Source organism: Cupressus sempervirens, chromosome 6, assembly GCF_028749045.1.
Source record: "Cupressus sempervirens isolate cs-2001-9-10 chromosome 6, ASM2874904v1, whole genome shotgun sequence".
NCBI lineage: Eukaryota > Viridiplantae > Streptophyta > Pinopsida > Cupressales > Cupressaceae > Cupressus > Cupressus sempervirens.
The window spans coordinates 431406862-431434300 of NC_143123.1; the positions used below are offsets into that span (position 1 = coordinate 431406862).

General features: G+C 37.3%; 1 long non-coding RNA gene across 3 annotated transcripts; it reads left to right on the forward strand.

Moving 5' to 3' along the window:
• LOC149552890 (uncharacterized) lies at positions 1-26806 on the forward strand. 3 transcript variants are annotated; one of them, XR_016352978.1, is made up of 3 exons: positions 1-222; positions 1275-1447; positions 26499-26806. It is a non-coding gene; the product is annotated as an uncharacterized LOC149552890 (long non-coding RNA). The 3 variants fall into 3 exon arrangements; XR_016352977.1 differs by having other exon boundaries at positions 1-211; XR_016352979.1 differs by lacking the exon at positions 26499-26806 and adding an exon at positions 1708-2067 and having other exon boundaries at positions 1-211.
• The last annotated feature ends 633 nt before the right edge of the window (positions 26807-27439 follow it).

The window sequence follows — 27439 nt, forward strand, 5'->3', positions numbered from 1 at the left end:
ATGCTCATTTTTATTTTACATGTAGCCAGGAATCTCCAACAACTTGCTGGTTACTTATGCATTTGTTTTATTTAATAAAATGCTAAATTTCTTTTTCCTGGGTTGAAAACTGGGTAGCCAACATGCCATAGCTCAAATCTATTTTTTTGGGTTTAAGACTGGGCAGCCAACATGCCATAGCTTAAACCATCAACAAATCCTGGGACATCTGGTAATTCTTTTGTAAGTAGATTTTGAGTTCACCTAATTATGATGAGTACACTAGTTGATATTTTGCTTGAATCAACTATAAACCTACAATTTATCATATTATTTCTGAATAGAGTATACACCTGTCAGACTTCTCTTCTCTTAACCCAAAACCTATAATACCATTCTTGCATTAACCCGATACCATAGTGTTGTTCTATCTTGTGATGGTATAAACCCTATACCTCATCTTGTCAAGTATATTCAGTTGGTCTTTGTGTCTGTTATTGCTGAGTTGAATTTGATTTAATGAGTAGTGTAACATGAATAAGTCACATTAACGAGGTGTGGTGGTGCAAAAATAATGAACACTTTGTTTAACGTTCTAAATGCAATATGCTCAATTTGGAGTTGTGGAAGGAGGGGCCATAGGCGTCACAAAATATGAAGACTGGTAAAAATACATTTCAAAGAAACTATAAAACCTGTATGGTATTAAAGAGAATCTCTTGCAAGAAATAGAAGCATCTTAGAGATCCAATTTTCCTTATCTTGATTTACATATGTGGAAGGAGTTCAAGGGTTTGACTTGATGAAATATTTTACTAAAACTGATTTCAATTTCTTCTAATAGTTGCCTTTAAGGCAGAAGTTTTTTTTGTTATTTTCCATCCAGCTCTCTTATAAATGGGTTCTGTAGAGCCAGTTTGAGGCAAAATCCTATTTATTGTAAAGAAATAAAACCATTTTACTCTTACATAGAGCACTACAGCATGTAAATGGTATTAATGTCATTCCAAGGTCCTTTACAATGTATTATGCAAACACCTATAAGCATCCCATATCTGTACACTTTCTAGTTTCTACATAGAACAAACTCACAATAACTAACACAAAAATAATAATAATGGCTTAATAGCTCACCATATTACAAAGTGTAAGCTTTATTTTTCACCAAATATATATCGTGCCAAAGATCAAACTTGTCTTACATTTGTTCTTATTTTGCACGATAGTTATTTTAAATGTTTTAACCTACAAGATCAGGCAAGTAGAGTTCAGTATTCTTATATCTATGTTACCAGATTCGCCTCTAGCCCTGGCAATGTCTGGTTCGATTCACTGCATATTCTGGTCCTTTATCAAATTTGCTGGAGTGGGACCAAATTCATCGCAAGTTTTCAGAAAGGGATCCGTGCCAAATTTACCAGAATTTACAGTGACTTTGACTAAATGCATCAGAGCCAGGCCGACTTTGGTATAAAAAAATGCTTTTGACTTTTTATATGTTTTTTGTTCAATTTAGTCTATATGAAGATGAATATGAAAAAATGAGATTATTTTGGTATGTAAATAAAGTGCCAACTGCCAAGGTCTTATTCCTGTCTATTATTCTCTCACTCTCTTTCCAATTTGATTGTCATACTTCGTTCTATTTGCCAATGACCTATATATATATAAAACTATATAACTATCTGGTTGTGATTAATGTTTTCACCATCTCATTTTCATTGACAGACTTTTTATTTTGGCTGCTGCATTTTGTATTCCTGTCGAATCAGTCTGCATTTGCTTGAGCATGCAACCATCTGCATGTGTATAGTGTTGGCTCTGTAACAGAGGATTAATAGTACTTGAAAAGCATCTAGTGTTTCAGTTCACCCTTAAAGAATTTAGAGTACTTTGATATTCTTCCATTTGCATTATGTTGGAGCAGCCATAACTTGGACTGGAGTCATAAAGCCCAAGGCACATTCATTTCATGAAAAGATCTATGTTCTATGTTAATTTTTGTAAGTGATGAATCTTATAGATCTAAAATGAGATTTGTGGTGATGCATTTTTTATTTTTAATATATATGCTATGTTGCTTTGCTATTAATGTAGTGGTGTATGAACTTATCTGATGCATATGTGTGTACGTGTGCACGCACCTACATTATTTTGTATGGACGAACCCAAAACTACCTCCAATCCCAAATCTTGAACCCAAATCCGGACTCGAATCCGAACTGGCAACTTAGTCTTTTTATATATATTTAAAACATGACTTGGTGTTGTTGGCTACTCTATGAAGACATGAAAATAGACACATCTAGAAATATGCATCATTATTGACTCATATAATGCAAAATGCTGACTTAGAAGTTTGGTTAATGAGAAATTCTGTGGCAATTATCATAATCTAGTATAAATATTGGTTCCATTTTGCAATCAAGAATAAAAAAGTACAAGACTTTTGCATACTTTGTACCATTTTGTTTATAAAAGGTATCTTAAATTCTTTTGCCAACATTGAACTGTAATTTTGGTTGTTTCATCTATTTATTTAATGTCCTTGCAATTTTTTAGGCTAATCTATACATTATATTTTAGAGGCTGCAGGAAAAAATCTAAATTTCTAAATTTCTATTATGCTGATGGATTTATTAAGATTAGATTGAATATTTTGTGTTGCTAAACCGCTCTTTTCATCAAGATTATTTTATTATTATTATCAAGAGCAATACTAGGGTGCTCACCCCAAGGAACAAAGGCCCAAGAAAAGTGTCCCCTTTTGAATGATGTCATGTCCCCAATTTTTTGGTGACAGTTCGATTTAATTAATTTAATTAATCTGGTTGTCCAAGGACGACTAATTAGTTATTTTAATTAAATAAATAAATATTAAAAGATGACCTTGTATTTAATAAAGTGACTTGGAAAATATTTAATAAAGTCACTTGAGGGATAAGATCGAAAATGTTCTAGAAGTCTCTGGAAAGGATGGAGAGAAAAGAATAAATAGGCACCCCGGGGCTCCATTCGAATCAGGCAGTTGTTTTATCTCTTTGATTTCAGATTGTGATTTAATCACAGGTGCATTGTGGAACCTAGGGTTTCTGCAATTGTCATAGTTGGCCATTGAGAACGATAATTCTCAATTGGTACGCAATTTTGAGGGTGTGAAATATCACCTGAATTATTGCAGATTGGAGGTGACATCACAGTCATTTCATCAGGACGAAATCTGTGGCCTAAGGCCAATTTTGAGGATCGTTGATCATTGGGAGATTAGTTAGAGTGGAATTAATTGCCGTCTACACAAATCATCGCAGAACTGGAGAAATTCGAAAGAAGCTGGAAGCACATTTTTATTCATAACTTCTTACTGCGAGGGAGTCTGAATTTATGTCTGAGAGGGGTTATACATTAACCCTCGGCAGTCCAAATCATACCAAGTTCGGCACCCAATACCAAGCAGATTATTCGCTGAACAGGCCGTACAGGTTAGAGCCGTACTAAGGTTCATGGTCACAAATTTGTTTATTTTCCACAGAACTGATTGAGAGTTTCAATTTAAGCTTTAAAGGACTATCTAATATCCCTAGGCGGTTCAGTCCATACTAGTTTGGGCGCTGTTTTTGGAAGTCTGTAAATTATATTAAAATTGCACAGGACTGTACGGGTACAGTAGTGTGGACGGGTTGAGAGGAGCAGGTCAGAATAGATCAGAGGTCTTAATCTGACCATTATACAGTTCATATTAAGACACAGGGACTTAGCATGCAGTCTGAAGTTTAAGAGGAACAGAATTGTGCGGGAGCAACCCATCCTTCATAACTGATCCAAATTCCATGCAATTTGGGGCTTCGTCTTCCTTGACACCAAGCGGATTCAGTTCATGTCAGATTAGGCATTGCTTGAAGGTTGCGAATTATTACAGCAGTATTGGTAGGTGGGTCAAGAACATCTTGAAGATTCACTTCAGATTCATCGGCACTAATGGCAAGGATTATGATGGCCAAGTCCAAGCCTGTTCCAGCTGGGAATTAAATATTGACTAGAGTATTCATGTACAGGTCTATTTGACTTTAGAATTTCCTCAGCAATTGGGCAGCGCGGACATTCTCAGGTTCTTATGTTTGCATATCAATTTTTAAGATTAGGCCAAGGACATAATTGAGTAATCATTAATTGTAATAAACAGACATATGAAGGAGGAGTGATTTAAATAATAGATGTTTCAGTATTCAGCATTATGGCAAATTTTTAGGTTTACAGCTATATCTTTACATTTCTCACCAACTATTTGTAAATTTGTCTTAGTTAGTATAGTACGTTTGGGGCACCATCTATTAAATAGTGTTAGTTCTGTAAACAATTTCCGACAATCAGGAAATTACTTCCAGCAGTAGTATTCAGTACATGCCCAGTTTTGACAAATTGTTTTAAGACTAAGCATTGGGTTTTAAGTGACCTTATTAGTCAGGGTCATTTCAGTGGTATCAGAGCCTGTTTGCAAACTATTTGACGAATTGCCACAGTACATTGTTGGGATTTAGCGACCTTTAAAGCTAGGGTCATTTCAGTGGTATCAGAGCGGTTTTCTTGCCATCCTGTGGGGTGAGAACCGAATTACATGGGTGATCAGCGCTTTACTTCAAACAAGATGGACAGGTACAGCACAAAGTCTCCAAGGACACAATCTCGGACAAGTAATAGACAGAGTATTCAGAGTCGGAAATGTGGAAAGGAGGACTATTCAGGTATTCAGGATGAGCTCAGAAAGATCAAACATAACATGTCTGAATTGTTGGTTAAACACCACCGTATGCTTGACAGGCTGTCCGTCCCAGCTAAGGTGAATAAATCAACCGGATTTCGTTTTGGCAAATCTTCTCACAAAGCATTGACTGATACAATGAGAGATGTTACGAGGAACCTTAATGAGGAGTTCGAGAAACAGGTGTGCAATCAGCTAGAGGTTTCAGTTCAGCCTCAGGAAGAAGCGGTGAAGGACATTATGCTGATGGATAGTAACTGTCAACTTGACACTCAAGTTGAGACAGTTGAATACGAGCTTTCCAAGGGTGATGTCTCAGGTACTCAAGGTAGTTTGGTTCCGACAGTCAATGATTACAGTGAAGTAAGTTCAGATGATGATAAGGATGTTGATGATGAGATACCAGGTAGGAATGAGAAAACACTGAGTATTCATGATTTTGCTGAGAGAGAGTACCAGGCTCAGTTAGATGCTTCGTCACATGCGGATGAGAATGGCAGTACTTCACATGATTTGTCCAGCCAGCTGAAGGTAAGCAAAGATAGTATTGTGGCTTCTTTATCTCATCATGACAGAATGCGGGAGATGTTAGAAGAGCACATCCAGATGATTCAGTTACAAGGAAGACATAAGGGAGTTCAGGCAAATTCTTCCTGCTGTGACTTACATGCAATTGGTGAAGGAATGGGGACGACGAAGCTGAGCTATTTGCATCTTCTATCAGACCGTGACCATCTTCTTAGCCTTACCAAAGATTATTCAGATGCCTTGAGGAGGAAGGAGGAGGAAATTGTCAAGCTTTCTTGCGAGCTTGAGGACACTCGAGCAACTTTGGCATTATAGGACTGGGAGAGGCATGGAAATGAGCATGGCATGGAGCTGGGCTTATTTTCATGTTACATACCTGACATTCAGCTCCCTGCAGCAGAAGGATCATATATGGTAGCTGATAATGTTACGAGTTCATCTTGCATTCACATCCAGGATACAAGGACAATGGCAGACAGGTATGTGAAGTTAATTGGTATTGGTCACATTACTCAGGTAAGGAGTTTGCTTGAGTTACCAGCTGTTCCTTGTTTACGAATATGGACTCAAGAATGTTTCAGCAGCGTTTGGGATTCAATTGACTGGAGAACATTTAATAGTAGCAATGTTTGTTTGAGTACTATCATGGATTTGATTAGCAGAATACACGGTGTTGTCTTTCCTTGTACCAGCAGTTTGTCCAATGTTGGTATTAGTCTTTATGCACCGTTGTTGGGTTTGGTTCATATTTCCAGTCGACCATTCTTGCTGAAGGGTGTTGAAGGTTTTTCATGTACAGATGAGTCCCAGGATCGTTTTGACCTTGATGACATCCGGGAGAATGAAGTGAACAGTTTTGAAGATTCAGCTTCCTTGACAGATTCTTTAGGTACAGAAGAGCTTGACAACAGAACTACGGATTTTGACACTCTGGATGTTGATATGAGTTTTGAAGTTGATCCGAAAAATATGGATGGTAATAATCCAGAGACCAGTATCTTTGAAGATACTCCTTTAGGCAATGCGTCAGAGGGAGTTTATAGAAGACAGTCTAGCCAGAGCCATCATGTGATTAGCCAGTTGAAAGTTAGTGAACGAGACATTGCTATCGCTTGTGAGCATTTTGATACTGCTCGTCAGTTGTTGGCTGTTACTGGTTGGGGTTCTTCTATGACAGATGAGTCCAGCGGTGGTTACTTTTCTTTGGCAGAGATTCATGCCTTGCATGAAGCTGTTCGGATTTTGAAGCAGGATTATTTACGATTGGTAGCCGACCGTGATCACTTGGTTGAGTGGGGGAGTACAGCATATGAGGCACTCTTGGATCGTGAAGAGGAGGTGAGTGAGCTTTCCCAAGAGCTCATAGCGACTACTGAGGCGTTAGAGGACACACAACGAGATCTACAGAAGTCGCAGTTTCAGTTGAAGGAGGTGACCGTGGAGTTGGAGCATTTGCGGACAAAACCAGCCCCAGACCCAGTTCATTTGACTACTGAGGTGGATGATGGTAAGTACACTTCCGCAGTTACTACTAAGGAGCATATTGTTAAGGCCGACACATATATTCAGGATTTGGTAGTAGCTGGTTCTAATGAGTTCGGGATACCGGTAGAGTCAAGTCCCCAGATTGATTCTTCTCAGATAGTTGATAGTGTGGTACAGTTGAGTATGCCACCCTTACAGGAGGACCAGTTGTGGTGTAAAGGGGAGTATGTTAATGTTTCCTCATATAATTTTTACTGCACTGAACCGTTCATGGAGTATTTGATGGATAGTGCAAGTGCTCATTTGGACTCGCATGAAGTGACAGAAGGTGTTCTCATCCATGATACTAGTGTTATTTGCAGATTGGTTGAGAAGATTATAGGGGTCCTTGCTACTATGCTACCTCACAAGGATCTCGAGGAAGGGTTTGTTGAGCGGAATGCACAGGATCCTATCCAGCCTACAGTCACTCGGAGTCAAAAAATGGAGCCATCTGTTGATTCCCAATTCAGTGATGATGAGCCAGCAGTAGAGTTTGGAGGTTCTTACCGGCATTATATGGTAGGGTACGCTCATCATTTTTCTCTTGACACAGAGATAGAAGATTTTATTTCACGCAGATGTAGATTGGCTCCAGTTTCTTACCATCCATTAGGGGATAGATTGGCACCTTCTTTCGAAAAAAGAAGTGGTAGTAGCAAGTTATTCAGCCTGCAGCATCGACACACTCGGAGCAGTTTTTCAGAAATTGGATTTGATGGTAGTGATTCAGGTACCTATAGCTGTTGTCATATCTACAGTGCAGTTGGGTGCAGGTGTCTTTTTGACAGGGGCTTGAGTTTTGATAGAGTTGATGTTTCAGTTGGCTTGAGTTCCGCAGAATGTTTTCTTCTACCGGCATCTACAGTTGGTTTTCAGATGATTTCATCAGAAGTGTCAGTTGTTTGGATGTTGAGTACAGTTTCTCAGTTACTGGTATTGATGATTTCTCCACGGGAGTATGATGCGGATTGGGATGATACACAGATTTACATTTGGGATCCAGGCAGACTGATTGGGTCATGGTTCAGCCATTGCTTGGGGACAAGCAATTTCAGGAAGGGCGGACTGTCATGTCCCCAATTTTTTGGTGACAGTTCGATTTAATTAATTTAATTAATCTAGTTGTCCAAGGACGACTAATTAGTTATTTTAATTAAATAAATAAATATTAAAAGATGACCTTGTATTTAATAAAGTGACTTGGAAAATATTTAATAAAGTCACTTGAGGGATAAGATCGAAAATGTTCTAGAAGTCTCTGGAGAGGATGGAGAGAAAAGAATAAATAGGCACCCCGGGGCTCCATTCGAATCAGGCAGTTGTTTTATCTCTTTGATTTCAGATTGTGATTTAATCACAGGTGCATTGTGGAACCTAGGGTTTCTGCAATTGTCATAGTTGGCCATTGAGAACCATAACTCTCAATTGGTACGCAATTTTGAGGGTGTGAAATATCACCTGAATTATTGCAGATTGGAGGTGACATCACAGTCATTTCATCAGGACGAAATCTGTGGCCTAAGGCCAATTTTGAGGATCGTTGATCATTGGGAGATTAGTTAGAGTGGAATTAATTGCCGTCTACACAAATCATCGCAGAATTGGAGAAATTCGAAAGAAGCTGGAAGCACATTTTTATTCATAACTTCTTACTGCGAGGGAGTCTGAATTTATGTCTGAGAGGGGTTATACATTAACCCTCGGCAGTCCAAATCATACCAAGTTCAGCACCCAATACCAAGCAGATTATTCGCTGAACAGGCCGTACAGGTTAGAGCCGTACTAAGGTTCATGATCACAAATTTGTTTATTTTCCACAGAACTGATTGAGAGTTTCAATTTAAGCTTTAAAGGACTATCTAATATCCCTAGGCGGTTCAGTCCATACTAGTTTGGGCGCTGTTTTTGGAAGTCTGTAAATTATATTAAAATTGCACAGGACTGTACGGGTACAGCAGTGTGGACGGGTTGAGAGGAGCAGGTCAGAATAGATCAGAGGTCTTAATCTGACCATTATACAGTTCATATTAAGACACAGGGACTTAGCATGCAGTCTGAAGTTTAAGAGGAACAGAATTGTGCGGGAGCAACCCAGCCTTCATAACTGATCCAAATTCCATGCAATTTGGGGCTTTGTCTTCCTTGACACCAAGCGGATTCAGTTCATGTCAGATTAGGCATTGCTTGAAGGTTGCGAATTATTACAGCAGTATTGGTAGGTGGGTCAAGAACATCTTGAAGATTCACTTCAGATTCATCGGCACTAATGGCAAGGATTATGATGGCCAAGTCCAAGCCTGTTCCAGCTGGGAATTAAATATTGACTAGAGTATTCATGTACAGGTCTATTTGACTTTAGAATTTCCTCAGCAATTGGGCAGCGCGGACATTCTCAGGTTCTTATGTTTGCATATCAATTTTTAAGATTAGGCCAAGGACATAATTGAGTAATCATTAATTGTAATAAACAGACATATGAAGGAGGAGTGATTTAAATAATAGATGTTTCAGTATTCAGCATTATGGCAAATTTTTAGGTTTACAGCTATATCTTTACATTTCTCACCAACTATTTGTAAATTTGTCTTAGTTAGTATAGTACGTTTGGGGCACCATCTATTAAATAGTGTTAGTTCTGTAAACAATTTCCGACAATCAGGAAATTACTTCCAGCAGTAGTATTCAGTACATGCCCAGTTTTGACAAATTGTTTTAAGACTAAGCATTGGGTTTTAAGTGACCTTATTAGTCAGGGTCATTTCAGTGGTATCAGAGCCTGTTTGCAAACTATTTGACGAATTGCCACAGTACATTGTTGGGATTTAGCGACCTTTAAAGCTAGGGTCATTTCAAATGACTTGAGATGTTGGAACAATTCTTCAATTTCTTACGCTTACACTAACTAATATTTGCAATTGAACTATGTAATGAAGGTTATGCACAATATCACCTTGCTATTTATGATCCTATCAATAATACATAGGCTAAAGCAATCTGGTTTATATATACAGTTCCTATTTCTTTGTTGTTTTTCATATAAATATACTATAGATTATATAAGGTATCAATCCTTGATAGAATGTGATATTTTGTTACTTTGTATGAACTTTTCTGCTCTCTCTTTCTATATATATTAAGCTTATTGCTTCTAATATCTCATTGACTGATCCAGTTTATATTCTCTTCATATAAAGATCCCCTGGTAATTGTGTTTTTAACTTTTTTTGTTCCCTTTTCATTCATATCCTAACCTCTTTCTAATTTAATTTTTATCTCACTTTTATATCTGATATTTTCCTTTGAAAGACATACCTTTCCACAAGAGAGATTCCACTTCCTTAATCGTACCTTTTTGTTTTTCTGTTAACTCAAACCAATATATTAATCACTATCTTTAAACATATTTGATCATTATCATACCTTTTCAAACTGACACTCTTGTGTTGTTACATATGAACTGCTCCCTTTTAGCTTATGCTTTGAGTTGCCTTAGTATGAATTTGTTGACTTCAGTAGATACAACACTATTATATTGAACCATCCAAACATACATACATATATGTATACACACACGTCCATATGTACACAAACCCCTAAAAAACCTCACACGCCCACATGTCGGACTCACATACCCACATCTGTCCACACACCTGAATCGGTAACTTGGGATAGAACAATATTATATATTATTTTATTAATAATAAAATTTGTTTATATATTTCTTAGTTTTATAATTATATTCTAATTATATTGCAATATTATTTATTTATTTAATCTTATATTTTTAATTCTATTCTCATTAACCTCTATCTTGAATGAGGGGACATCACAAAAGGCCATAGAGGAACATGCCACAGCTGGCCACATACAACACACATGCCAAACGATAAACAACATGTAGCCAAAAGGCTACTTACAGAACAACAGGTCACAACTGGCCACCTACAACACATAGGTGAAAAAAAGCTATTAACAATACATAGTCACAAGGCTACAAACAAGAGTGGGGAAAACTAACCACCAAACCTAAAAACTACAAAACAACTGCTTGGCAAAAATCCAAGAGGGGGCCAAGACCCTTGGCTTTAAGAGATCTCAAAACCCAAAAGTGTTACCACCTCAATAAAAGACAATTGTAAGGATCTTGTCAGACACTGCACCTCCAAGGGAGACCTTGAATGGTCGAACATGGGTAATCACAGATTCTCCAACTCCAAGAGAGACAGAACAACTAGTGCAAAAGATGAGACCCTGAACTGGACCACCACAACCGTAGCCACCAGAATGAAATCACCACCTTACCCATAGGCACAATGTCCAACTCAATAGGACTGTATGAGTACAATTATAATCTGATAGCAGTCTTATTAGCAACTTAACAACAGAGACACACAAAGAGAAACAACAATTAGAAGTTCAAATTCCAAACAAAGATTTTAGGAAACACACATTCATACTCCTTAGTTATCAGAAAATAACCATAATATTGAGAATGGTAGTGAATATAATGCCAAGAATCTATTTAGAACAAATTTTCAATGAGCCTTTTGTTAGGGCTTTTACAATGTCTTGATTCTTTAAAGGTATCAATCTTCACACCCACAACATAATGGACTCAGAAATACCCAAAGTCCTCTTGACACAATACTCAACCCTACATTGTCGACTTCCAGATTACATGCACCATAAGTTTGGTTTTAGAGAAATCATTAACTCACTTTCTCTTTGATCAAAATTCCATCAATCAATCACCAACCCGACCATCATAGGAAAATAAACTTCTCATATAAATCGGCATGGAGGTGAGTAATAGGCAGGTGAGAAAATGTTCAGCTACAATAGGAAACTTGCTATTGTTGAGTAGCATTCTACTTCCAATGGTCTACTTGTAGAAACACATTCTTTATGTCCTTGTATTAACAGGAAGTCTGAGATCCAAACTAGAGCTGACTGAAACTATCAAAACTGAACAAGAACACAAAACAATCAAAATTGGAAACCAATAATTTGAGAAGAGCATGATGCTCCTGCAACGGACTCCCTAGAAAGAAAACAAGTCACAAGCTCTTGCTTATGAGGTCTACAACTAAATAACCCAATTTAATGAGTTCAGGTTTGGTTAGCCAAGAAGCATCTTCCAAAGGATTATCTTTCCACTTCACTAGATACATGTAGTATTCATGCTCATAGGTCTTTTTCCACAACTGTCTACCAAGAATGCATTCTATATCATTTGGAGCAGATGTAGATCCCTGTTCTCAGTGTTTGTTAACACTGCCTCTACTGCACCTCCCTCTCTCCTTTATACAGATATAACTCTGCTACATTAAAGATGGATTAAATGCCAAGCTCTGAGGGTACAGCTATTTCATATACATTATCTAAAAACATTTGGTGGCCAAGTATCTTTTTCTTGTTTTTTATGCATCCCCCTATGGCCCTATAGATCCTTCTCTAGCCATTTCTCTTGTTCTAATCCAACCTTTGGTGGACATGTCACCTAATCAGCATTTTGCTTCTTGTGTTAGCAACCTCACTAAGGGGATTCGTGCCCTCTTTACTTACGGTGTTCCAAATGCTAGTGTTGCCTGGACTATTGTGCGTTGATGGATGGAAGATCATTCTTCCTCCTCTTCCAAGAGTTTTGAGTGAAGTTTCTACCCACCCTTGATGTGGGTTAATAGTTGTTATGTTATTGTTTTGTGTGCTCTGTTATGGCCTTTGTTGTCATTGGTCTGCTCTTGACCTGTTGTGAGTGGTTTGTTTGGGATGTCATTATATAGGGTCAACACCCTTGTTTTGTTTCTTTTATAATAATATTTCATAAAATTATTTATTTATGTTCTCAGTAGTACAGATAGCAACAAAGTAAACTGATATATATGCTATGAAGTAGGAGCCCTTAAAGACAATCCTAATTGAGTATAAAATGTCAATTTATTCATGTCTGCGATTATTAAAATGGTGCGATTAGATAATGATAGGAGATGCAAACGATCAACTAGAAGAATGACTAGAAGTTTCTCAAACAAACCAAAATGATTGTATTGTGCACATAGACTTACAGGAAAAAGGGTAGCATTTCAGGCATAAAAAGATAGAAAAAATCCAACTAGTAAAAAATATCACTGATGAGAAATCTAAATGCTTTCTTGTATTTGTAAGCTATAAAGCATCCAACATTACCCAATACAGCACAATCCTTAAGTCGTAAGTGGAAGACATTAAGCCTACAAAAAGAAGGACAAGGCGAATAAATTAATGTACAAAATCCCTCAAATCAACTCAATAAAAATTTCCACTGAACTTTTTTTTTTTTGTAAAAAAATATGTCTTAGCTTGCCTTCAACATTGAACCTTTTTATCTTATTATTTGTCAGGTGAAACCTAGACTCACAATGAATTATTAGCCAGACTAATGCTTGACATATGCACTTCCTGTCTAGGAAGAATTATTTTGATTTGACATTGAAAAACCATATAAATTTTGCATAAGTTTCTAAAAATAGAAAGGCTTCATTGCTTTAATCATGTGTGGGTGGCATAGTTTTCAAAGCAAGTTTGCAGAAAAGTTTGAACTTTATATATTCAACTTCTTTGCTCCATATAGCAGATATATTTTTCTTTGTTGATTGAGATAGTATAAGAAATCTCAAACTTGTGGCCATCACATTGTAAATTACACGAGTGGAGTCCTTTCATGTAATATCATATGTGTGTGAGTTGAAAACCAGTCCAATGGTGTGTATAATACCAAATAATTTGCATAATGATTAAAAATATATTCAAAAGTATAGGTCAATTAAGAAATAAATTTTCTGCTTTTGTTTCTTCCTGTAATGCAGAAGTCTTCTACTTCACATGGTTGCACGTTTTCTTCAAATTGTTTCATTCTTTAATAATTGAAGACTTTGCTTGTCAACATGGTATTAGCTCAAATTGTGGTGCACTCCGCACTTTTTGGTATTGATGCTGCGCAAAGTGCCTTTTCTCATTAGATTGGGATTTTATTTTAGATGCAAAAGATAGTCCTAACACACATGTGAAGGATTTTAACTCCCCTCAAAGGCAACATGGTTGCCTCCTCCAAGGGATCCTTGGGGCAGGCGTGATGTCTGTAATTTCAAACTACTTGTATTCGTCATGGACAAGTAAAGATTATGATGCGGGGTGGCAGGCCTTGTCTCTTGTACATAAGTTATATAGGAAATTAGAATTAAGTGAAACATGGCAAGATTCCTCAATACATGATGATTGACGCACTTAGTCCATTATCAGGACATCCATACTCCATGCAACCAGTATTGTTCTGATAATATCTAAAAGTGATCAACCATTTGATTACTCTTAAATGGTACCACAACCATGTTGACTTCACAAAGAACCGGTAAGATGAAAGTCAGCTAGGCCCACCCATCATCATGTAACCATCATTCATGATTGCATAAGAAGTCATGAAATTGCATTCATATTCCATTCATTCCACATGTTTCATGCCAGCCATATGTGTCCATATTCCACTATCATTACACAGCCGTAATATAATTTTGATTATTTTATCTCAGCCATGATAATTACTAGAAAACAATGAAGCCTTTAAATGAGATGGTTTCCTAGTAAAGAGAAATAAAGATATCTAGTGATACCACTCGATATCTATTTCCATATTTTGCATGCATATCTTAGATGTATTCCATGCTCACATCCATATTTGTGTTTTCATCAGTAGCTGATTAGAGAACTTGAATATCTTGATTGACCAAATTGATGGCTTGGATATCTTAATTGACTATGTTAAGTTGATTGGCATAATAAATAATTGATGACCCAACGAGAAATGCTTAGTATAACAAACTGATTTGTTTATGCTTGAAGAGGTATGATTTGGAAGAGATACATCTCGTCAACAATTAAGAGGTGTAATCCATTCGATATTGCTAGATATAAGATGGAGTTTGAACTCACTCCACAAAACATTATCAAATACTAAATTTTATCCTTTATGGATTTGCTTTGCTTAGAGTGCATTGTCTTACGACATCTATAGTGCAGGTTCATAGAGCCTTTATTCAGAGATGATATCTCCACCATGCATACTTTTATTGATTATATCAGACACAACCATAATCATTGTTGAAAGGACATAGCTACAGGTTAGAGATGATAACCACATCACTATAGCTATAACATTTTTAGACATTGCATATATTAAGTGCCATTATCAGAAACAACAAATATAGCAGAATCAGTTCTTGGCGAAGCAATGGGAAACTCAAAATCGACTAGCCCAAGTAACAGAGATATGGACACATTCTTAAACATTGACTTAGAAAACAATGGACAAGACAAACATTTGCAAAATGAGAGCCCAAAAACAAAATCTACACCTCTTGATTCAAGACCCAAAATGCCCACTTTCACTCAAATCGAGCAACTAGGATGAATTGATTCTTCACTCACACAACTACAAGCGCAATTTAAGCAAGATTGGATACATGGTAGTTACAAGCTGAAATATTATTAAAGATAGGATAAATTTATTAATGTCCAACAAGAGACCACCAAAAGGGTGTAAGGGAGTAAAAGCATAAAATGAAGGCAACTGCCAACTATAGGAGCAACAAACAATGTTTGGAAAAGGAACAAGCAAGAAAGCAAAAGAGACAACGAGGGAAAGATTGGAGGTCCTTCCTAGGTGGGAAAAAGTCCAGCACCGAAGGATAAGGTCCAGGGCATGGGTGAGCCTTGGACAGTCTCAAAGTACTGTTGCAGGTGGGGGGCCATTGCTGAGTGGACCCGCTGCAAGGTCTCACAAACCTAATGTGACTGAAGTAGGAGGATCGAGTGGTCGCTTCGTGCCCCGAGAAGGAGACACCAGTAAGAAAAAGGAAGTGATAAGCTGGTCCGAAGTCTATATCAAAGGGAATAGATCCTGCAGAGTGTGGTCACGTGGTCGCATGGCCTCCTAGAGGTAAAGAGCAAGACATCGCTGATCGATGTATCTAAAGAAAGATGAAAAGGATTTGCACTCTTTGAATAGTTAATGAAACCTCCCCCTAATCTTGTAATAAGTGGGACACTAGAAGATGAATTGATTCTTCATTTCGGCCTCTGCCAAGGCACAAAGGCGGAAAATCTAGTCGACTCTATCAATCTGATGATTTGTTTGGATGTGGAGTCGGTGGGAACTGACTCTAAAGGAACCAAAGAGAATATCTACAATTAAGAATGAAATATTTACCAAAAATGAAAACTGAAAAAGGGTATTCAGAATTACATCAAAAGAGAGACACTGAAGACCACAACAAATCAACCAAGGTTGCAGCTAGGATGTAAGAAATCAACACATGCCCATAGTTAAATTTGATAACCAAAAGAGAGGCTATTGGTTCTTTACACTCCATAAATAAATTAAAGGATCGTGGCTCCTTATGGTGGACAACCTCACATCACTGCAAAGATCATGCAGAAAGGATGACAACAACTAGGATTCACTAAAGGTTGGGCCCATAAAAAATGAAATTTGTTTCTTGCCCATTAAACACCTAACAACCACATTTAACAAACAAAAAAAAAGAAAGGAAGATAATAAAGGACATCTTGAAAAGACACAACACCAAATGAGGCTTGGAGATAATAAGGAAAAAAATCAAAGAAGAGAGACAAGGCATGGGTTTAGAAGCCAAGATAAATTTTAATTTTCATAAATTCCTTTTTTGATGTCAAAATGGACAAAGTCTGCAGTAACCAACTCTTTCAAGTAAATAAAGGTGTCAATTTGAAATCGCATCATGAGTATGAGGACATTAAAAGTGTCAAAAGTGATTCCAACCCAAAAAGTAAACCGCCTTTGGAACACAAGCAAGAAGGATTCCTAGCTACATTTAATGGACCTGCTCCAAACACCATTCAAGTCAAAGGCAATCTTGAAGGGAAAAACATAAATATCCTATTGGATAGTTGCTCAACCCATAACTTTATCAACCATATCTTGGTCAAAACCCATAGAATACCAAGTTATGATCAAGAGGATATTAAGATCACATTTGCTATTGGATCAACCATAAACTACGACACTCTTAACCCCCAAACTTGCCATCACCATTGGAGATTATGCCTATACATTTCACTAAAATATCATTGAGCTTGGAAAAATTTACATGATTCTCAGAGTTCAATGGATGAAACAATGTGAAAATTTCAAACAAGACTTCCAGAAGCAGTCTTGAAATTCAAATTCGAGACCTCCAAAATAAGATAGTTTCAAACAAGACTTCAGAAGTAGACCTTCAAATTCAAAGTACAGGGGCCAAAGTACACTTTGTGTGGATTATTAAACAATGATACTCCCAACAATTAAAGTCAAATTGCGGTAAGGCTAAAAGCCAGACCACTTTCCTCCTTTGTGAATCTCTTAATCAAAACAAGATTCTATGCTTTCTCCCAACTCGAGGAAAGCATACAAAGGCAGAGAAGGAGCCACCTACGTAGGAAAAATAGGTCACATCAATCAGTAGTTGAAAGTCTTCAAGAAGAAAGATAGGATTAGATACTGCCTCAATTACAAAAGTATTAAAAAGGGAATATTGATCAAATGCTTGTGGGCAAGTATTTTGAACAAGGGGAGATTCTGATGTCCCTATTTTCAAACTACTTACATTCTTTATGGATAAGTAAACATTATGACAAGGCGTGGCAGACCTTGTCTCTTGTCCATAAGTTATGTAATATATTTATAAATAAATGAACCATAACAAGGTTCCTTGTTATACGATGATTGCTGCACTTAGTCTATCATTAGGAGACTGATAGTTCATGCAGCCAGTATTGTTATGATACTATCTAAAAGTGATCAACCATTTGATCACTCTTAATCAGTACCACAACCATGCCGACTTCATGAAGAACCGGTGACATGATGGTTGGCTGGGCCTACCCATCATCATGTAACCAGCATTCAAAATTGCATAAGAAAGTCATAAAATTGCGTTCATTTTCATGCCAGCCCTACATGTGCATATTCCACCATCATTGCACAATCATATCCCAATTTGCATTATTTAATCTTGTCCATGATAATTAACAAGAAGTCATGAAGTCTTATAAATAAGATGATTTCCTTGTAAAGACAAACAGAGATAACCAGCGATACCCACTGCTTGGTATTGATTTTCATATTTCACGTGCACATCTCAGACGTATTTAATACCTACACCCCTATTTGCATTTTTATTCTTAGCAAATCAGCTATAAAAATTATTAAATCAGATTGAGTTGATAACTTGAATATCTTGATCGAACAAGTAAGTTGATGGGTTAGATATCTTTAATCGACTAAGTTAAGTCAATTGGCATAATAGACTAATGAATGACATGAAGAGGTACAATTGTATAAAAGACCGATTTGTTTATGCCTAAAGAGATGATTTGGAAGAGACACATCTCTTTAATAATCAAGAGGCAATCCATTTGATATTGCAAGATATAAGATGGAGTTCAAACTGCATAAAACATCATAGAATACTTTATATTATATTTTACCCTTTGTGGATTCCCTCTGCTTAGAGCACATTGCCTTGCGACATCTCTGGTGCAAGTTCATAAAGCCTTATTGAGAGATGACATCTCCACAATACATAATTACATTGATTATATCATACACATCCATCATAATAGTTGCTAGGGCATATTTACAGATCAGAGGCAACAACAATATCGTTGTAGCAATAACATTTTTAGACATTATATATATATATATATATATATATATATATATATATATATATATATATATATAATGATTGTCTGCAGAATCATTTTATCACATAAAGTGATAAGAGATAGTCTCATTGTATTTGCACAACTGCATGTCAGACATAACAATAGTTATTACCAACTTCACACTTATATCAGATACTGCAAATATAAGATATTGCCATTTTGCATCAAATATATTTTACAACTGGATTAGTATATCATTAGCTTCAGTTATCTGTATCAATTCATACTCTGCTAACATAGCAAGAAAAGAAAATCGCAGTGATTTTCCTTGCAGATCCAAAAGGGGACGTTGCAGCAGATTAAATGCAATTTGCATTCTTCTTCAGAGGAAATTTGTCAACTATCTTGTGCAGTTGTGAAATATTGACAAAAGGAAGCTCTCTCTAAAAATGTCATCGTTTCTGAACCTGACCCTCAACCTATGAATATTTGTACTGAGGATGTAGAAGCCATCGATAAACAACTTTACTACCCAGATACACATTGAGCTCCATGCCGTCCAAATCAAACTGACTAGTGAAGTCCATTATCTCCTGCAGGGAGGAGTAAATTCGGTTATCACTGTCCTTTAAAATCTTGTTGAGCTTGTCCTCAAACAGCTTGATATGCTCTGGTACTCTATAACAACTGCCTTTCAGAATCTTCCTTGCTCTAACTTCATCCTCCAGTTGTTTCTCAAGACTCCCAACCTTGTTTTTGAGAGCATGAATTTCATTGTAAACCCAACTATCCAAGGCGAGAGAAACATCAACTTTGTCCTTGGCCTTATGAAGGAACTACGGGGAGGAAGGGATAGCATCAGGCTAGACATCCCCATTATCCACCACAGTGGTACTAGTATTCGCATTTTGGTAGTTATCGGGATCCGAATGATTCCCATTAGAGTCCATTACAGGGTAGTCCACCAAATTCTCAACCGGGGAGTCGAACTTGCCGTCACTACAAGATTCTTCTTTCCCCAATCCTTTACTTTTCCCTTAGGGTCATCTTTCCAAACATTCCCTTGATCCCCAGTCTCCATCAAATCTGTCGACACCTCATCAGAATCCTCCCCAGTCTCCATCCCATCTTCACTGTCATCCATCAGAACTTTTCCTTTCTTTGCTTTTGAACCCCAAGGGGATTTTCTCTTCACTCCACTTGACATGTCACCCTCCCCCATCTTGTTATTCTTTATGGCTGGTTTAGGGGTGCAGGCTTTACAATATTCTGAAAAAAGCAGAATCAACCCTTCATGCAAGAGTGGCTTACTCGCCTTTTTCTGGTGCTCTATCAACTATTGTTCAGGGATTTCAAAATGTAAAACGGAAAGGAGATCCTATCACCATAACATAAATGCTTCAAAACACAAAATTGTAACTATGGACCTTGGAATACCTGCCATCCAAAGTGAAATAGACCCTAATACAAATTAGCACCTTCCTCCAAATAGGCTTAATCTGCATGCTAGAATAGTAGTCTCGCTCTTTAACCATGACATTCCTTTCCTCATCGTTTTTGGGTAATGTAGCAGCAACTTCATCCAAAACCTTCCTTTCCTTGTAGAAATGCACACCTTCATAGGGGAGATCAGAGATTTTCGAAATAAAACTAAGAGTAAGAGGGAATGAGATATCATAGATGGTAGCAGTATCTCCTTTCCAGCCCTTAAAGAACTCTGAAGTGGTCTCCGACTTAAACCCATGCAAGCATTCCATATAAATGGTGACACCCCCTTTTTCAAGTTGTTCCCAAATAGCCGACATCTCCTTCTATTCTTTGCAAGAGCTCGGTTCCTGTTATTTTGGAGCACCAACCATATCTTTGCTATCACAGTGATGAACTTGCTCTATGTTATCAATGGGAAAATTGAAAATGCCCTTTGCTATACAAATGGTAATAGAAAAGCCCAAAATTACCCATAAAATGTGCGGGCCATGTTACTCTGCAGAGCATACAAACTCCATCTCAAGTTGGTGATATCATGAAAATCAATGCCCATACTTGTCATTTCCATCATTATTTGGTATTTTTCCCATGACACTATGTGGCAAATCTACCTTAATTATTTCCTTTAGATCAAAATCTATTTCAAGATTTTCTTTACAATACAAAGCTTGGTTGGCACAGACCGCTAGGTTAGCTATCCGATCTGCTGCCATGTTGGCGTCCTGGTAAGTGTGAGTAATGATAACCTGATCAAAAGTTTTAATGATTGAAATGGCTTCTTTAACTATGTTATCGACTATCCACGTTGGCAGGGATTTGCTAAGAAGACATCTAACAATGTTGTTAGAATCCCCTTCAATCCACAAATTTCTACAATAAAGGGACTTAGCAAGTTTAATGACTTGGAGAGCACCGTTAGACTCGTCTGGGTACCTAAAGGGATTGTCACCTCTCCCATACATAAACTAGTCATATCCTTTATAATCCCTCTGCATCCGGCTTGACCAGGGTTGCCTTTTGCAGCCACATCAAAATTGGCCTTTATCCATCCTTCCAAAGGGGACAACCAAACCACCTTGTCTCTGTTCCTTCTAAAGTTGTAGTAGAAAGGAGCATTTAAATTGTAACCCTCATTATCCAAATTACTATCTTTCTTGATGGAAATGAAATTTTCCTTAATTCCTATGATGATCTTTTTCACAACAATCCACGCTAACACTTCTCGATCTCTAAACACTATTATTTTGTTCCTTCCAAATGTCTTAGTAGAGATGGGGAACAACCATGTTCCAGACAACCTTGCCATTGTTATTAGATGCTAGGCAAATCCACTAAGAAGTGAAATCCTTGATATTATCTGGGAACGCTCAATTTAAATTCGAACCAGCCAAAATAACTTCCCAAACTTCTCGGGCAAAAGGACAGAGAAAGAACATATGGAAAGAGGTCTTCAAGTTATCTTTGCAAAGGAAAAACTTGTTTGCTAATTGAAAGCCTCTCTTACAAAGGTTTTCGAGAGTAAGAATTTTATTTTGAACCATAATCTAGTAGAGGATACCAATTTTAGGAGTTAACCCTTTAAACAACAGGAAACCCAAAAGGAAGGATTCTCATTCAGAATGAGTTGCGAGATGCCAGAGGAAACAAAGTAACATCCATTAGGATTAAAGGCCTAGACAAGAGAATCGGGGTCATCCATATTAATCCTCCAACCATAAAGCCCCTTTTGGATCTCCATAAGTTTTTGATTGATGGAGATAAGATCCACCCATTTACCATTTATCCATTAATTTGAAACCATACTACAATAATCACTTTTGCACAAATTAATCAAATCTCAATCCTTAAAACCTTCTAGCAACAACTTTTTACTAAACCAAGCATCCTCCTAGAATTTAATCCTTTTACCTTTACACAACCTCCAACTAGCCCTGGCACCAGCCAACTATTTAGTATCTTGCACAGAGCTCTAGATAAAGCATCCGTTATCAACATTCGGTGAAAAGAAGGCATCCTGAGAGGGAGAATTATGAAGGTATTTCCTTTTTTATATAAGGTTCCATTCTTTGTCTTCTCCATACATTCTCCATATCTGTTCAACCAACAAAGACTTATTAAGGAGTTTGATAGGTCTGATACCAAGACCCCCCTTAGCCTTCGGCTTGCAAATTTGATATCTAAAAATTAAGGGCATTCTCTTTCTTTTGTTGTCCCAAACCAAATGAAGTTCTTCTGAATCCTTTCAATGATATTGACATACTTGTTAGGGATCTTAAAGAGGCTTAAAGCATAAGTGGGGAGATTCTAAAGGCAAAATTTGAGCAAGGTAGCTTTGCTAGCCTGACTAAGCAAATTACCTTTCCATCCCGCCAACTTACAATTAAATTTATTGATAATGCCATTCAAAAAGGACTCAGGAGGTTGTAAACATAATGGAAGTCCTAGATACGACCCCAACAAGGAAGCAACAAAGCAACCCAAAATTCTTGAAATCTTCTGATGTTTATCCTTTGGAGTATTCACAAGATAAATGGAGCATTTGTCCCAATTGATAAGCTGGCCCATCGCAAGAGTGTAGGTATTCAACGCAGATTTAATGTTGCAAGCTTCCCTAACAGAAGTCTCCCCCAAAAGGATTGTGTCATCCTTAAATTGCTCATGAGGGCAGGATTGAGGGTGAGAAGATAATTTCAACCCATGAATAGCCCCCTAAACCAACTCAAATATTTCCCCAGGGAATTAGCCATAATAGCGAACAGGATAGGAGAGATTTGGTCTCCCTGTCTAAGGCCTCTAGAGGGTTTGAAGAACGTAGAAAATGAGCCATTGGCAATAACAACTGAAGTAGAAGTGGAAATGCATCAGTTAATAATGTGAATGGATCAGATCTCAAAACCAAAAGCTTAAAGCACCTTTACAAGAAAAGCCCAACCAACCTTGTCATAACCCTTAGAAAGCTTCAATTTCATCAAAAAGCCCTATTTATGAGATTTAACCAGTGTTACCCTGGGACGCGCCCCTGGTATATTTTGAGCCGTCCCCATCTCAGAAACGTCTCAGAGACTTTGGGACACCTAGGGGATTTTGACTTTGACTTCTAGAACAAATTAGACTATGACTCTCAAAGCAACACAAATTTGGCCAATGAATTCTGTTGATTCTTATATTTTAAGGTTCTATTATGTATGAGTACATGTTTTATCCATGTTTTCATAAAAAATATTTTAAATTTCTCTATAAATTTTAATTTTCCCTATTGTTATATAGCCATCCCCCCGTCCCCAAAATTGGCAAAAAAATTTGTCACCCGAAAACTCATCTTGTGCTGTCCCCATCCTGGAAACTCGGGGGAACATAGGATTTAATCAAAGAATGAACATTTTCATGAACCACAATAATTGAATTTGGAATTTGCCTGCTTGGCACAAAACCATTTGCTAGAAGGATATAAGACCCAGCAAAATCTTCAGGATGCATAAATTGAGAATTTTGGGAAAAATCTTGTAAAGAGAATTGCATAGACTAATTGGTCTAAACAATTCAACAAAATCCTCTCCAACTCTCTTAGTAATGAGCACCCAAAAAGTGACACTAACCTCCTTCAATAAGCTTCGGGATCCATAGAACTCCTTAATAGCATCAGAGACATCTTTTCCAATAATATGCCACAATTTCTGGAAGATGAGCATTGGGAAGCCATCAGTGCTTGGCACTTTGTCCCCTTCAAAAGATAGAACAACATTTTGGATTTCAGTTGAAGAGGGAATTGCCTCAAGAACCTTGTTCTGGTTCTCAGACACCAACTTGCGAATAGAAGCTAACAAAGCCTCTTGATCAGTCCGACTAAGTTGCCCATTAGCAGTGAGAAGAGAAGAGAAATACCTCATTATCTCCATGGAGATATCTTCATCTTTGTTAACACTACCATTAATGGTGTTGAGGTGGGTAATCCAATTAGCAGCCCTATGCTTGATAGTAGTCAAATGAAAGAATTCGGTGTTCTTATCACCTTCCTTCAACCAAATGTACTTGGATATTTGTCCCCAGAATGTTTCCTCCATCGGAATGATATCATGATATTTCACAAGAAGCCCATTTTCTTTATCTATATGTTGGTTAGAAGAGCCATCCAATTGAATTTTGTCCTGGCAATCTTTAAGATCCAATTGTATAGCAGCTTTAGAATTGAAAATGTCCCCAAAGGAATACTTGTTCCATCTTCCCACACAATTCTTGACATTACTGAATTTTTTAACTACCCTAAACATGGTCGTACCATCAACCTTTATATTCCACCAAAATTTATGAAGATTTTCAAAGTTCGGATGAAGGATCCACATTTTTTCAAATCTGAAAGGAAAGTTTTTCTTCCTAGAGATGGGATTGGCAGAGAAAACAATAGGGAAATGATCAGATCTTATCTTTGGGAAGGAAGAATGGAAGCATAAATACCCATGAATCCACTCATGTGAGATCAAAGTCCAATCCAAGTTCCCTTGAATCAACTCATCTCTCACTCTCCTATTTGACCAGGTGTACATGGTACCCCTAAGCTCCAATTCCATTAGAGCTTGTTGGCTTATGAAATCCATTAGATCTAATCTTCCATCCTGCTGATTCTGACTTCCACCAATTTTTCCCCATCATTTAGAGGCGTATTGAAATCCCCCGTCACCAACCAGATAAAGTCTTTGAAAGAATTCCTAGACATAGCAAGTTTGGTCCAAATTTTTATCCTGACACTTCTTATTAGGAGCATAGATATTCGAAACAACCAATGAAAAATTGTCTCTAATACGATACATCTTAACAGTTACCAAGTTACAATTAGTGATCAAAGGAAGACCAGAAGGTATTCTGGTTCCAAAACACAGTTGTACCTCCAGAAGCTCCATCAGAACTACTTCCAAGAACCCCACAATTCTTAAACACTTTAATCTTCTCAACTCTTTCTCTGTCCATTTTTGTTTTTGAATAATCACAACATCTGGTTTGTGATCCCTCACAATATTCCTCAAAAGATCCTACTTACAAGAGCTGTTCAGCCCCCTAATGTTCCGTGATATTATCTTCATTTTTGGGGGGTGAAATCTTGGATGGTAGCTTGCTTACCATCTGCAATATTCTGCAAGCTCTCAATCTCACACATTGGCTTTGCAGATCTTCTCCCTTACGAATTCTTAGGGGACCCCACATCTGCTTTAGATCTTCCTCGGTAGATATCCCAGAAGAAAAGGACGAAAGAGGGTCTGTTTCCTCTTTCTTTCTATTTCCATTTTTTTGGCTTGCCTGTTCAGCTTTCTCAGATACATTTTCTTTAAGCAAAGCCTTCTGGTTGCTGGAAGAAAAATTATCTTCAGAGAGGGAAGACTTGACAAAGTCTACCTTCTCCAGATCCACCAATAAGTTTATATCCCTTTCCCCCAAAACAGGGCAGTGCTGGGCATTCTGAAAAGAATCAATGATGTCTTCACTAGCACTCCCGAGAGAATCAGCGACCCTTGAAGGCTTGACCGGAGTGCAGTTAGTTACTTATATTTAGTTTATTGTATAATATGCACCTAGTTCAGATAAGTTCACTTTGGTTCTCATGTCAATTAGTCATGTGCCCCATGCCTTGTGCACTTAATCTACACTTATCTAGCCTTAGTTGAGTTACATTCTTGCTATCATATTAGTTCATCTAGTTATCTCCCTCCACCTATCATTCTAGCTCTAATAAGATCCATCTATCATGGATGTCTACCTTAGTTTCTACCTAAGATGCATTGCCTTATTCTAGATAAAGACGACGTAAATTATAATAGAAAATCATGTGTTATTCAAAAGATTCATTATTGGTAAAATCCTTTTGCCTTTTTATTATTTTTTTATTTAGATTTTCTTGTGAAGTATTTTTGAGTTTGATGGTTCCTAGATTTGCAGAATATATTACTATTCCTATATGACATCAAATCCAAATCCATGTTCAAATCTGTTCCCATTGTGAGCTTTGCATTGCTAGTTTTATTCATTTTGTGGATCCTAGTTGGAGAAATTTTGTTTGTAGATCTCAAGCTACATCATTGAAGTGTCCAAGGCCAATGATTAAATTCAGCTTCCTTAGATAAACCAGAGCTCACCATTGTTTTCAAAGCAGACATAAATGTAAGAACTGAATTTTTTTTTCATCCATTGTAGACCTGTTGAAGTCACCTTTTTTTCTAACTTTTTGGTGCATACATATTTAATAGAATTTGTGAACAGCTCAATGTTCAAAGCACTATGGTACAAAAAGAGTGTGGGTTTGGAACCTATCGATCCATATAAACTTATTTGATTTGAGGCAATCAAAAGAAAATGCTCTGTTTATTGCCAATGGCAGGCTAAGGCCAATGGCCAAAGCATTCTATTTTGTGCAGCATAAAAATACTTATATTTGTTCTACATATTTTAATTTTAAAAATAGAGTTAAAAATGAAAAATTGTAAGCAAAATTAAATAATGCAGTGAAACAAAGGTGTGTTTTCCATGCGTGTGCCCAGCATTTCCAAGAGAGGGATGTCTTTAGGACGTGGGGATAGGGACAGGACATACCCCCTCCATCCACCACTGCCACTTGGACATCCAGAGATAGTGGAGACAGTCGGGCATCGCCTAGTCATCTAGGGTCTGCCCAAGCGTGTAATATATGGCTGATTGGAGGACATTTTCCAGAACATCTTTAAATCTAATATGGGCAATTTATGAGGGGTTGTAGCTGATATTGCATATATTATTGCTGATTACACTGGCTGACCTAAATAAAAATCAGAACTGGGGTTTCTATATTGGTTTTTTCATGTTTATTATTACTGTCATATTTATCAAACAATTCATTATCAAATTCCATTTTCATATATGGTTAATTTCATTGTATAAGGTTTCACATAAACAGTGGTGAATGACAATATCACTGTCCATAAAATATCAATAATAATCAGCAGTCACATTTAACATATTTGACACACACGATTCATATCTTAGTATTTAGTATTTGCAATTTTGTTATTTAACTAATTTGTCAAAGCTTCATTTGGAATGTAATTATTATACATATTTTTATAAATAATTTTTCAAGTACTATATGCATATCAACACCACTCCCCCGCAACCCCTCAATATAATCCCCGAACTTAGGTCCTTGTACCCCATACCCTACCATAGTAGCCTACAACCCCAAAAGGGTTTGTGGGGGGCATCTCTACAACCCCTCGCCTCCCATTAAGGTGGCAGCAAGAACATCTGGCCCCATGGTACTTTAAGAGAAAATCAAAATCTACCAGCCCACCTCAACCCACCAGCTCTGCTCATGCCATCTCAATCAATGGTACCACCCTTCTACAACTTAGTAGCCTAGAAGGTGATAGGCACCTTTATGAAATGTTGAAGGAAAACTTTGAGAGGCATTTTTCTACTCAT